General features: G+C 38.8%; 1 protein-coding gene across 2 annotated transcripts in view; it reads right to left on the reverse strand.

The window, feature by feature from the left end:
- Positions 1-9,491, reverse strand: part of CLCN3 (chloride voltage-gated channel 3) — a 97,022-nt gene extending 87,531 nt beyond the window's left edge. For both annotated transcript variants that reach the window (XM_047856181.1, XM_047856178.1), the window contains exon 1: positions 8,969-9,491. The gene's annotated coding sequence lies outside the window, so the exon portion shown is untranslated. The remainder of the gene's footprint in view (positions 1-8,968) is intronic.
- Between the last annotated feature and the right edge of the window lie 3,847 nt (positions 9,492-13,338).

The raw sequence follows: 13,338 nt of genomic DNA on the forward strand, positions 1-13,338 counted from the left end.
TTAAAAAACTTATTTTCACTAATACCTCTGAGACATCTAGCCTCTACACCTTTCTTTATAACAAGAGTGTCTAAAATTCTGTAGTAGTTGGGGTTCCCGGGTGGCTCAGTCGGTTGGGTGTCTGACTTCGGCTCAGGTCATGATCTCACGGTTTGCGAGTTCGAGCCCCACGTCGGGCTCTGTGCTGACAGCTCAGAGCATGGAACCTGCTTTGGATTCTATGTCTCCCTCTCTCTCTGCTCCTATCCCACTCACGCTTTGTCTCTCTCTGTCTCAAAAGTAAATAAAACATTAAAAAAAAATTTTTTTAAATAAAATTCTGTAGTAGCATAAAGGAAACACACAGAAGAAATCTGGATACCAAGGATATCCAGATGATTTTTAAGTTCTAAACCCAATTCCCAGGCTTGCCTACCAAAGGCTGTTAAACCACAATATGGCAGCTGAAATTCTGCATATTTAAACAAATGAAAACAATACTACAAAGTGATATTGTCCTTTTTAATTGTCAAAAAATACATTTAAAGTCATTTCAAAACATAATAGACAAACAGTGGTCTGTGAATATATTCTTGCAGTTATGAGGACTGGAGATAACCTATGAAAATCTCCAGGGATAAAGCCTGGTGTATTGCAGTAAATTCCTAAATGATCTATGTACAATCACCTTGACCACTCTAATCTGATCTCCATACTATAGCCATCATGGTCTTTTCTGAAAGCGAGTCTGATCAGTAATCTCTCCATACTCCATGGATTAAAGCCTCAGTCACTTCTCACCAACTTTAGCAGACAAACTCTTAAACCTAGCAGACAAAAGCCCTGCAGCCTGGCCTCTGCCTAGTTCTCTAGCTTCACTTTGAAGCATGTACTTCTTGCAGTCCTCTAGATTGACTGATCTTCCTCAGTCCTAACTAGGCTGTTTCCTGTCTTACAGCTTCCTCAGCTTGAACATACCCTTTTCTCCCCACCTAATTAACTTTCCTGCTCATTCTTCACATCTATTTAACAAACTCTTAAATAGGGGCACCTGAGTGGCTCAGTCTGTTAGGTGTCGGACTTTCAATTTCAGCTCAGGTCATGATCTCACCATTTATGGGTTCAAGCCCCATATCAGGCTCTGCACTGGCAGTGTGGAGTCTGCTTGGGATTCTCTGTCTCCCTCTCTCTCTGCCCCTCCCTCACCTGTGCATGTGAGCACACTTTCTCACAAATAAACATTAAAAAAAAAAACAACTTTTTTTAAAGTTTATTTATCTTGAGAGAGAAAGAGACAGTGCTAGTGGGGGAGGGGCAGAGGGAAAGGGAGAAAAAGAATCCCAAGCAGGCTCCGTGCTGCCAGCACAGAGCCTGACATACGGCTCAAACCCACAAAACCATGAGATCATGACCTAAGCTGAAACCAAGAGCCACATGCTTAACCAGCTGAGTCACCCAGGCACCCTCCCCCCACCCCCCCCCAAAAAACCTCTTAAACAGTTTATTACATGTTCAGCATTAACCTTAACATGACAAAAATTAACTTGTTTATACTTGTATTAAATATAATCACCCTAAAGGTTAGGTACTATTATTTTCCTCATTTAACAGATGAGGAAACTGAGGCACAGAGTTTAAATAACTTACCCAAAGTCATGCAACTAATAAGGAAAGCCTCTCTGACCTACTTACTACCTGGGCAAATCTCCCTAAACTAGGTCAAATTTTCACTGTTAGCTCTTAATTCTCTCCTTTATAGCATTTACTACAGTTGTAATATTATACTTATTTACATGATTATTTAGTTAATGTCTGTCTTCCCAACTAGAATATATTGTGAGATCTGGCACAGTGTCCATTTCTGTTCAATATTCCATAATCGGTGGTCATTAGCATCGTACCTAACACATATTAAGTGTTCAGTATTTTTTTATTCAACTTTTTGAAATAATTCTGATTTCACATACAGTTGTAAAATATCATACAGAGATATCTTGTGTACCCTTTACTCAGTTTCTGCTAATGGTAACATCTTGCAAAACTACAGAAAATCACAACCCAAATACTGACATTGATGGTACAATCAAGATACAGAACATGTTGGGGCACCTAGATGGCTTAATCAGATGGGCGTCCAACTCTTGATTTTGGATCAGGTCATGATCTCAGTATAATTCTCTAGAGATTCATCTAGGTTGCTCTATGTATCAATAGTTCTTTCCTTTTGATTGCTGAGTAGTAGTCCATGGTATGGATGTACCATAACTTAACCATTCACCCATTGAAGAATATCTGGCTTTTTTCTAGGTTTTGGGTATTATGAATAAAGCTGCTATAAATATCCATGTACAGGTTTTTGTATGCAGTCAAGTCTTCATTTCTCTGGGATAAAACTCAAGGAGTGCATTAATTGGGTCATATGGTAACTGCATGTTTAGTTTTTTAAGGAACTGCCAGTTTTACATTCCCACCAACAATAAATACATGGGTGATCCAGTTTCTTCACATCCTTACCCGAACTTCCCGTTGTCACCAATTTTAATTTTAGCCATTCCGATAGGTGTGTAGTGATATCTCACTGCGGTTTGTTTGCATTTCCCTGGTAGCTAATCATATTGAACATCTTTTTTGTACTTCTTTGCTATCTGCCTATCCTCTTTAGTGGAATGACAGTTCATGTATTTTGCCCATATTCTAATTGGATTGCTTTTCTACTGCTGAGTTTTATACTTTAGTATATTCTAGATACCAGTCCTTTGTCAGATATGTTGTTTGCAAACATTTTCTCACACTCTATAGCTTGACTTTTTTCTTAAGTACTTTTTAAGTACTCTCTACGCCCGATGTGGGGCTCAAACTCACAACCCTGAAACCAAGAGTCACATACTCCACTGACTAAGCTAGCTGGGTGCCTGTGATTTTCTTCCTTTTAACAGGGTCTATCACTGAGCAAAATATTTAATTTTGATGAAGTTGAATTCATAAATTTTTCCTTTATTGATTATGCTTTTGGTGTCATCTAAGAAATCTACCCCCCAAATATTTTCTTCTAAATTTTTTTTCTTTTCTTTTCTTTTTTTTTTTTTTTTTCTGAGAAACAGAGAGCATGAAAGCAGGGGAGGGACAGGGGAAGAGGGAGAGAGAATTTTAAGCAGGCTCCACACCCGACACAGAGCCTGACTTGGGACTCAATCTCATGACAGTAAGATTATGACCTGAGCCAAAATCAAGAATCAGATGCTTAACTGACTGTGCCACCCAGGCATCCCTATATTTTTAAAGTTTAACATTTTACATGTAAGTCCATGATCCATTTTGTGTGACTTTTTGTATAAGGTGTTAAGACATAGGTTGAAGTTCTTCGTTTTTTGGGTTTTCTTTTTTTTTTTTTTTTTTTTTTGGTGGATGTTTGCATGTCCAATTGTTCCAGCAGTATTTGCTGAAAAAAGCTATCTTTCACTGATTTGTTTTTATTTTCTTTTGCCTTTGTCAAAAATTAGTCGGGTATATTCGTGTGCATCTATTTCAGAGTTCTGTGTTCTGTTCCACTGATCTATATGTCTATACCTTCAGCAATACCACACAGTCTTGCTTACTCTAGCTCTGAAATAAGCTGGAAATTGGATAGATTAATTTCTCACACTTTATTCTTATTTTTCAAAATTACTTTAGCTATTCTAGTTACTTTACCTTTCCATATAAACTAAAAAAAATTTTTTTTACATTTATTTCTTTTTGAGAAACAGAGTGAGACAAAGCATGAGCGGGGGAGGGGCAGAGAGAGGAGACACAGAATCTGAAGCAGGCTCCAGGCTCTGAGCAAGCGGTCAGCACAGAGCCTGATGCGGGGCTCGAACCCATGAACTGTGAGATCATGACCTGAGCCGAAGTCAAACGCTCACCCCACTGAGCCACCCAGGTGCCCCTACCTTTCCATATAAATTTTATAATCTTATCTATATCTACAAAATCTTGATGGGTCAATTAACACTTATGAGTAAATAACAAATACTTCTCTATTTGGATGGTACATCTCTATTTGGATATTATGCAAACTCTAATTCAACGAAACTGAATATTTGTCCCAAACTTGCTTGTTCTCCTACATTCCCTATCTCAGTTGTCATCTCCCTTGTAGCCAAAATTAGTTTTCAGAGTCACTTGTTAATGTATTTGACAACCATTTACTCAGTACCCATCATGTACCAGGCACAAGACAGGTGCTGGGGTAATGAGTAAAATATGGTCCCTATTCCCAAAGCAGTGAAGGCAAAAGACATACAAATAACTACAGTATGGTATGATAAATATCACAGGAAAGGTATATAGAAGGCATTCGATAACACTGAAAAGGAATAAGCATGCTACCTGGAAAAGTCTTAAAAGTGAACATTTTTTAAATTATTTAAAAGAATTTTTTAACGTTTACTTATTTTTTAAGAGACAGAGAGAGACAGACAATATGTGGGGGAGGGGCAGAGAGAGAGGGAGATACAGAATCCAAACCAGGCTCCAGGCTCTGAGCTGTCAGCACAGAGCCCGACATGGTGCTCAAACCCACAAACTGTGAGATCATGACCTGAGCTGAAGTCGGATGCTTCACCGACTGAGCCACCCAGGCATCCTTAAAAGTGAACATTTAATAAAGGGAATGTTTAAGCTGAGTACTTGAAGGATTAGGATGAGTGAACTGGGCTAACGATGAGGTGAAAGTCAATACAAGCAAAACAAACAACAACAAAAAACAAAAAAACAAAAAAAACCATGCAAAAACACAGCAGCATAATAATAAAAACTGCTTAGGTAGCTTAAATAAGAGGTAAGGGACTGGAGAGTAGCTGGAGAGGTGGACATAGGCCAGATCAGAAAGGGAGGAGCTCATATGCTGTGCTAAGGAACTTAATTACTCATTTATACACAAGAGAAACCATTAAGAGTTTTAAAAGATAAACCACATGACCAAATACGAATTTTAGCAAGGCAACAGTAGCAGCAGTATGCAAGACAGATTAGAAGAGCAAAACGCTGAAAGAGGAGTTAGGTAACCCTAATTCCAGTAGAACCCTGGATAATCCTAAATATGAGATACTGAAGGCATAATTAACCTAAGACATCACAATATGGAGTGAAAAGAATTCTGAAAAATATTTAAGAGGATGTGGTAAATAATAAACTGTGGGGAACGGTGAAGAAATCTAAGAGATGTGCTAGGTTTCTGACTTGACTAACTGATTCAAAACAGCTGGAAGAACAAATTTCATTCTTCTACATCTTATGGGACTCAAGATCAGAGTGTTCTTTCCAACTATAGAATTAGATATGTAAGCTTTAAGTCCTATTCAAGGCCACACTACAATGAGGGGAGTGGTTCCCTTCATTCAGTGCACCAATCTAGCACCCAAACTGCAAACACTAAGTAGTATGCCACCTGAATTGGGGGGTGGGAAGAAGAACTAGGAAGACTGCAAATTCGTGGATAAGGGACCCACAGCCTGAAGTAGTTACACCAATTTTCCATAGCTCCCAGTCAAGTTTTACCTCTCTCAGAAAGGAGACTGGGTAGGGCTAAGGATCATGGCTAAGTTTCAAAGGTGTATCAGTCAGCTACCTGGCTGGCTAGTAAGCTAAATAGACAAGTAGGTACAATATCACTGAAAAAAGAATGGAAATCCCAAATATTAGCAACTAGAGAGATGGACAAAAGTTTCACAAGCATAATATCAGAGGTAAAACGCTGATTGATGTAAGCCATTTGTGTGTAAGGAGCATTTTCATATAAATACTTTAAGCATCTCATATAAATATCATAACTGTATAAATATTTTAACTGTATTTTTAAGTACTGGTCAAAAATCAAAATGTGACAATGAATTTCAACATAATCACTCATTCATTTACTAATGTTTACAGAATACCTACTAATGTATCAGACATTGTAAAAAAAAAATAGACAACTTTTATTGATTAATGGCATATTTGTATAGGCCTTACAGCTTTCAGTAAAGTTCAGCATAAATTGCATTATACACTGTCCTTGAGAGCAATGCTGAAATACTTTCCTATAAAGTAATGTATACAATAAAAGGCAATATATGACAGATATCACAGAAAACAGCAGTAGTGTTATAAGAGCTTGGAAAAAAGAGCTCATCTCAGTGTAACTGAGGTGAGAAGCCTCCTTTGGAAGAGACACAACTGACTTCAACCTTAAAAGATAAGTGGGATTTTATGGGGCAGAGATGGGAGAAGAAGTTAACTGAAGCAAAACTACTGACATGAATCATGCTATGGAGCCAAAAAGGCAACTAAAATATTTGAAGATGAGTATGCATACAGAATACAAGTCCAGTAAAAGATTTCATGGTCAAATAAGTTTGGATAATAAAGCATACCCCATTCTTGAATTGTAATGGCTAACAGCATATGGCTCTTGAGAAAACCTGGAGTAAACACTAAATCTGTGAAAAGCTTCTCAAATTTATTTTACCAAAGAATGACCCCTCCACCCCATATAACATCATAAAACTTAGGTCAGAACATCACAGAATTTATTCTGATACGCATTGTTACCACATACAAGATATGACAACAATGAAACTGATTTCTCCCCAAAGCAATATTACTTGCTATTTTCTCTACTATTAAGTTAGCTGCATGTCCAAACTGCTGTGCTTGCATTTTTCTTCAAAAGAAGTATTAAATGAATAACCTGCTAAAGGAAGTAGACACTCTGAAGTTTCCTAGATTCATAAAAATTTTTAGTCATTCAAAAGTTAAATACTAGATGATTTTAAAAGTAAAAACACAAATATAAGGCTTAGACTATAAGAAAAAAAGAAAGGTAAACAATAATCAAACAAAAAGATGCTGTGGAAGACTAAATAATTTTCATGATTTTACAGGACAGAAACTGTTCAACTATTCAAAAGGGCAAAAAATATTAACTGGCTGCAAAGTTGCAGATCAAATCTCTCTGTATTTCAGCAATACAAATGGGCAGTTTCTCAACGTGTTGGTCCTACATTTTGTACTTTAACTGAAGAACATTCATTTTTAAAAATAAAAATAAATCACAGCTACAATATATATACACGTGTGAATGTGCATATGAAAAACACACAAAAAGAGTTCATTATAATAGAATGAAAGTTGCAAAAATTTATTTCCCAGAGTTTCTGTAATTTCACATTACTTTTATAATTGAAAAATAAATGAACCTATGGTGCCGTATCTCTCATCCTAACTTTTCTTCTGGCATTTTGACTAGTCTTACCTGAAATACAGTGCAGCCATTGAGAGCAAGAGCTCTGAGATCATGCCAGTTGTGACACTTAACTGAGACCTTGGGCAAGTTAAATAACTGTTCTATTCCTCACTTTCCATTATCTGTATAATGGAAAAACAAAGTACCTACTTCATGGGGTTGGTGTCATAATTGAGATAATCCACAAAAAAACACTTAGGAATGAATCTGAACCACAGAATTCACTCAATAAATATTAACACTTGTTATATCATATTATATGTTTTAGATCACTGCTGTCGAGTCTGACTAGAAACTTAGATGAAGGTTCTACAAAGCAGTGAGAGTGGCCAAATGCCACAGGATACTGCTTTGATATCTGACCCACCACAGAGATCAAATCTGGCTTCCTGAGTGGTCTGAAAATTATTACCAACATGTCACACGACAGGAAATTGAAAGCCTATCACCAACATGACCTGGAAAATAGCCAATTTATTAATATAAAACCATAACCTCAGCAATTCTGTTCCCCTGAACTGTATATACCCATTACCAAGTTGGATTTTTTCATTTGTAATGAACTTTGTATGACTGAAATCACATGCTTAAAACACAATTTCCAAGATGTAAGTACTATACATTTCTATTGACCTCTTAAAATAATTTGACCCATTTTCCAAGCAAACAATCAGTCTTCGAAGAGTATGGGAAGTAGGGTGTGGGAGGGGGATGCCATGGATTCTGCCAACAGTGACTGCTCCTATCAACCAGAGGTCATTAAAACATACTCGGTCTGCTAAATATCTGTAGGTCACACACCTGGTTTTTAAGTCATACTATGTAACAACAGTCAGCAGCAGCACCTTTTAAGATGAAAATCAACAATACATACACTAGCATTTTAACTCCTATGTGTAACTCTCAAGCTACACAGTATTTTCTAGTGACTCACAAAGGCATGTAAAATTGACTGACATCAGTTAGATTATTTTCATACCGACCTCAAGAAAAGAATCTTGTAAATTAAACTGTTTAGAGATGAAAAGCAAAGCATTTCTGAAAAGATTCAACAATCGATGACAAAAGCCACAATGATGCTGCAATAACTAAATCGCATGGCTCAAAAAAGTTTATAGTATAGTCTGCAGAACTGAAGTTTTGAATTACCAAAAAAAGAAAAGGGTGATTCAATTCTCATAAACAAGTGCTTTTTTTTTAATCCAAAAGAAACAGAAATCTCAGAAATCTTAAACGTAAGCATAATGTATAGGTAATTTTCTATGTGCTCTAGTTTAACGTGCTATACAAATAAAGTGTATATTATATGCAAAATTGAGATTCTAAGGTAGTTTCTGATCCAAGTTTAATATCAAAACACAAATGTTATATATACACACAAACTATGTCTTGATATACACATAAATTTAGACCAAAGATAAAAAAAACTGAGTATTAACTTTAAATTTGGGCAATTTTAGAGCAAGCAAAACCCAATCTCTGAGTTCAATATTAATCTTTTCCTGGAACCTACTTCCACTCTATTCAAAGGTCCTTCGACGGTTCCCAAAGGAAACCGGCGAAATCTTATAGAATGTCCGAGGGAATATACCTAATCAGGGAAGGGTTAACATCATGTAGGGTTCTGTTATAAGATAAACCAAGATGACAGCCCTGGCATCACAGTTGACCCAAAATCCGTGAACATAACAGCTAACAAATCTTCACTCATACAATGCAACTCACCTTGCAGCTCAGAGGCATAGCAAAATCGGTGGCTGTTTTTTGCGCTGCCTTTGGATTCTGCATCTGTTTCAAACCTAAAAACCTAGCTACCCTGGGAGCTCCACCTGAAGAAAGCTTCACACACAACGAAAACTATTGCGATTTAAACGATACCTTGGGTTTTCTACCGAAGAGGTTACGGAAATTTTGCCAGGTAGGACCTTTTTTTTTTGTCCTCTCCAAACACGGGAGCAGCATTAAGTTAAATCCGCTTCCTTTGGAGGGCCCTAAAGTCAATTGCTTCCACCTAAAATTAAAAATAAAAATCTCCAACCTCACTTTCCTCTTAAAAGACTAAAACTGAATCCATGTTCCAACTCGCAAATGAAGTAGAATGCCTTTCAGCCCACCACACCCTCCTGCCTCATTACGCAGCCCAACTCCCCGGCCGCAGGCGAACTGGCACTGTAAAAACGGGCTGGGGTTCCGGACCACACCGGCCCCAAGCCACGGAAGGGGAAGGGAAACAGCAGGAGTCAGGAGCCCGACAGGTGCGTCTACGCGTGACGTCACCGCGTTGACGTGAACGGCCGCTCAGCGTCCGGCCGCCGAATACCTCCTCCACCGGCCGCGGTTGGAGGCGCGTCGGCACCCATTGGGCAATGTGGAAACGGTGGGCGGGCCGGAGCTGGGGCGGCAGGAGGAGGAGCAAAGCGAGCTAGCCAGCCCTGAGGGGCCGCGCTGGGTGTGAAACCCTTCCCTGGCGATTAGCTCACGTCACTCACGCTTTGCTATTTGCCCCTCTGGTGACCTCGCGAAAGGACAGGCGGTGGCCGCCTTGGGGGAAGCATTCTCAGAAGGCCGCAGGCGCGCGCTGTACCCAGCATCCTCGGAAGCTCCCAATTCCACGCCGGCAGAAGACCCGGAGCAGCGCGTGAAATCCCGGCAAGCTTCGGCGCCAAAAGCGAAAGGCAAAGGCAGCCATCCGCGAGCTCTACTTCCTAAAACAGAACGAGAGAAATGGCCTTATTAAGCACCAAATGTTGCCGGTGTTTCTAGGTCGGAAGCAGGGAAAGCAGCGGCCTTACCTCGCCTTATATGTCGTGGTGGAGGGACGGGGCAGGGGGGAGGGTTATATGCCTGATAAACATGCAGAGAAAACTGATAACCCGAATTTAGCCGTTACGCAGTTTCAAAAATAATGCTTGGAAATAAAGTATTTTGGAGAAAATGGGTAATCCGATTTCAATTTCTACACGGTCGAATTGAATGTATTTTAGTTTGGCAAGTGTTTATTAAAGTAACGTGTACCAGCCAAAATTCAGTAAACCTGACACCTGGGCTCAAGGGGTTTATATTCCGGTGCAGTAAAGAATGACTGCTCAGGAAAAGCAGCACCCTTCTGAGAGAGTAATGTGGAAAGAAATCTTTACAGAAGAGTTGATACCTGGATTTTGAAAAAAAAAAAGTTGAGGGACAGGAGTTGGGGTGGGGAAAACAAACAGTATCTGGTAGAAATTTCACGTAAGGGAGGAAGAAATTGGAAGTTCTATGTTATGCTGGCGTTGAATATAGTGTGCGAGATGTAAAATGGAGAGATGACTTGAGACGATGATGCAGAAGTCAGCAGTTACGCCAAAGAGTTTATGCCTTACCTTAGATAATCAGGGACGGTTGGAAAGTTTTGTTTGTAAGTAGTTTTTTTCTCCAAGTTGTTCGGAAAATGTTCAGGGGCGCCTGGGTGGCTCAGTTGGTTAAGTGTCTGACTTAAGCTCAGGTCAAGATCTCAGGATTGGTGAGTTTGAGTCCCCCCATCTGGCTCTCTGCTGTCAGCGCCAATCCCACTTCAAATCCTCTGTCTCCCTCTCTCACTGCCCCTCCCCTGCTCACGTTCTCTCTCTCTCAAAAATAAATAAGAAAGTGTCCAAACATCCAGAAAACCTAATAGAATAGTACATTGCACATTCATACGCAATGGTTGTTCATTTAACATTTTTGATAAATACTAAAAACTTAACGTTTGTGAAGAAAAAATTCAACTTAACAATAGTTGAAGGCTTTTAATCATGGGCATGACAGGATCAGTCACATTCAAAAATTCTGCTATAGTTGCTTCATTTATATTTGGATTTTTTTTTTCCCTGAAGCATGTGAAAATTAGGATGCAGACATTATACTTTACCCTTAGATACTTCAACGTGCAACTGCGGGGCGCCTGGGTGGTTCAGTCAGTTAAGGCATTGTGTTAAACTCAGGTCATGATCTGCAGCTCCTGAGTTCGAGCCCCTTGTTGGGCTCTGTGCTGACACCTCAGAGCCTGGAGACTGTTTAGGATTCTGTGTCTCCCTCTCTGCCCCTCCCCCCTTCCTCTCCCTCTCTTTCTCTCTCTCTGTCTCAAAAATAAATAAACATTAAACAAGTTTTTAAAAAATGCATCTCCTAAGAATAACAACTTCCCCAACACAAGAACAATACCATTATCACAACTAGGAAAATTAGCAATAAGTGCCTGATATCTAATAACCAGTCATTTAAATTTTGCCAATTGTTAAGCAAAAAATTCTTCTGCAGTTTTTTTTTCAAACCAGTATCCTATCAAGTTTCAAGCATTGCATTTCAGTTGTTTCTTAAATCTCTTTTAATCTCTAAGAGCTCCTCCCTCAATTTTTCATTATATTGATGTTTTAAAGAGACGAAGGACGTTGTCTTGTAGCATGTCGCACATTAGTTGTTTTCAATTAAGAGCGAGCCATGGCTATTACAGGCTGACCATGTCCTCTCAAAAGATTCCTCCCCTCCCCCTTAAATATATCTTCATTTGGAAATACGTTCTTTACAAATGTGATCATGGTAAGGTCATCAGGATGGGCTAATTCAGTATTATTTGTGACCTTATAAGAAGAGAAGAGACACAAAGACAGGAAGATGACTCTGTGAAGAGGGGGGCAGAGACTGGAGTTACGCTGTTAAAAGCTAAAGAACAATTGGGGCTACCAGAAACTGGAAGAAACAAGGAAGGGATTCTTCCCTGGAGCCCTTAAAGAGAGTATAACCTTATTGACACCCTAATTTTCAGACTTCTAGACTCCAGAACTGAGAAAATAAATTTCTGGGTTTTTTTTTTAAGCTCCTCAGTTTGTGTTGCTTTGTTACAGCAGCCTTAGGAAGCTAATACAATGAGTTAAAATATTTTGAAAGAATACAGAAAATACAAATTGAAAGTTGGTGTCCTGCACAACCTGACCAATCTTAGTGTCACTGTCCACAAAAAACATACAATTAAGTGTCTTGGGGGAACTTTCCAGGACCTTTCTAGGCATATACAAAGATATTATACATATATAAAAAAATGGGATATGCTAGAGAACCTTCTTTGCTTCCCTACCAAATTTTTATTAAACTGTAAATTGTATACCAGAGCTTTTGACTGTATGCTTCTTGGGCCCTCCAGTACAAGAGAGTAATGAATATCTGACTTACATATATATTTTGTATCTTCAAGGTACATAGCACTCTAATAGCATTAATATCACCAATATTCTAGTTTCAACACCTTTTTGATAGTTGTATATAAAAGAAAAGGGTTTTAATCAGGGTCCTGTGACAGTACATTTCTGGTTATAGGACCGAGGTCCCTGTTTTATTGCAACATGTCTCTGTTTTCTTACTCACTATTGACCAGAATTGCTCTCTGCTCCTAGAGACCATCCTCAAGTCCTAACTCCATGGCCTTCTCATCACATAGTAGTTTACCTCTTCAAAACCAGCAGGAGAATTTCTCTGACTTCTTTTTTAGGGGTCAATTAAGTCAAGCCCATCCATCATAATCTCATTTTTATTAATTCACAGTCAATTGATTAATAACCTTATAATGGAAGTGAAATCCCTATATTCACAGTCTGGCCCACAGTGAAGGAGAGGCAATGATATTTTTGCATGTACTTCAGGGCATGGGAATCTTGGGGCCATCTCAGAATTTACCTCCCACAGTCTGCCCTCTAGCCCCTGATGATTTATAGATAAAATAGAATACATTCACCCTTTTCCAAGGTTCTGAAAGGGCTCATCCCAACATAGCATCAACCTGAAGTTCAAAACTTCCTCTTAATCTAAATATCATCAGCTAAAAGTCTAAAATTTCTTCCAAATCAAATGAAGATGATGTTCCTGCCTGTAATCTATTAATTCTTCATCTGTGGACCTGTGAAACTATGTGGACCTGTGAAACTAAAGAGGCAAGTTATCCACTCCCAACACTCCCAAAATACCATGGTGGGATGGGCATAAGATAACAGTTGTAGGCATTCCAGTTCAAAAACAAAAAGAGAGATAGGAGTCACTATTCTCAAATGCACAGCCACCTACCCAAAAGTGGTAAAAGAGTGCTCCTT

The sequence above is a fragment of the Prionailurus viverrinus genome, chromosome B1, assembly GCF_022837055.1.
Source record: "Prionailurus viverrinus isolate Anna chromosome B1, UM_Priviv_1.0, whole genome shotgun sequence".
NCBI lineage: Eukaryota > Metazoa > Chordata > Mammalia > Carnivora > Felidae > Prionailurus > Prionailurus viverrinus.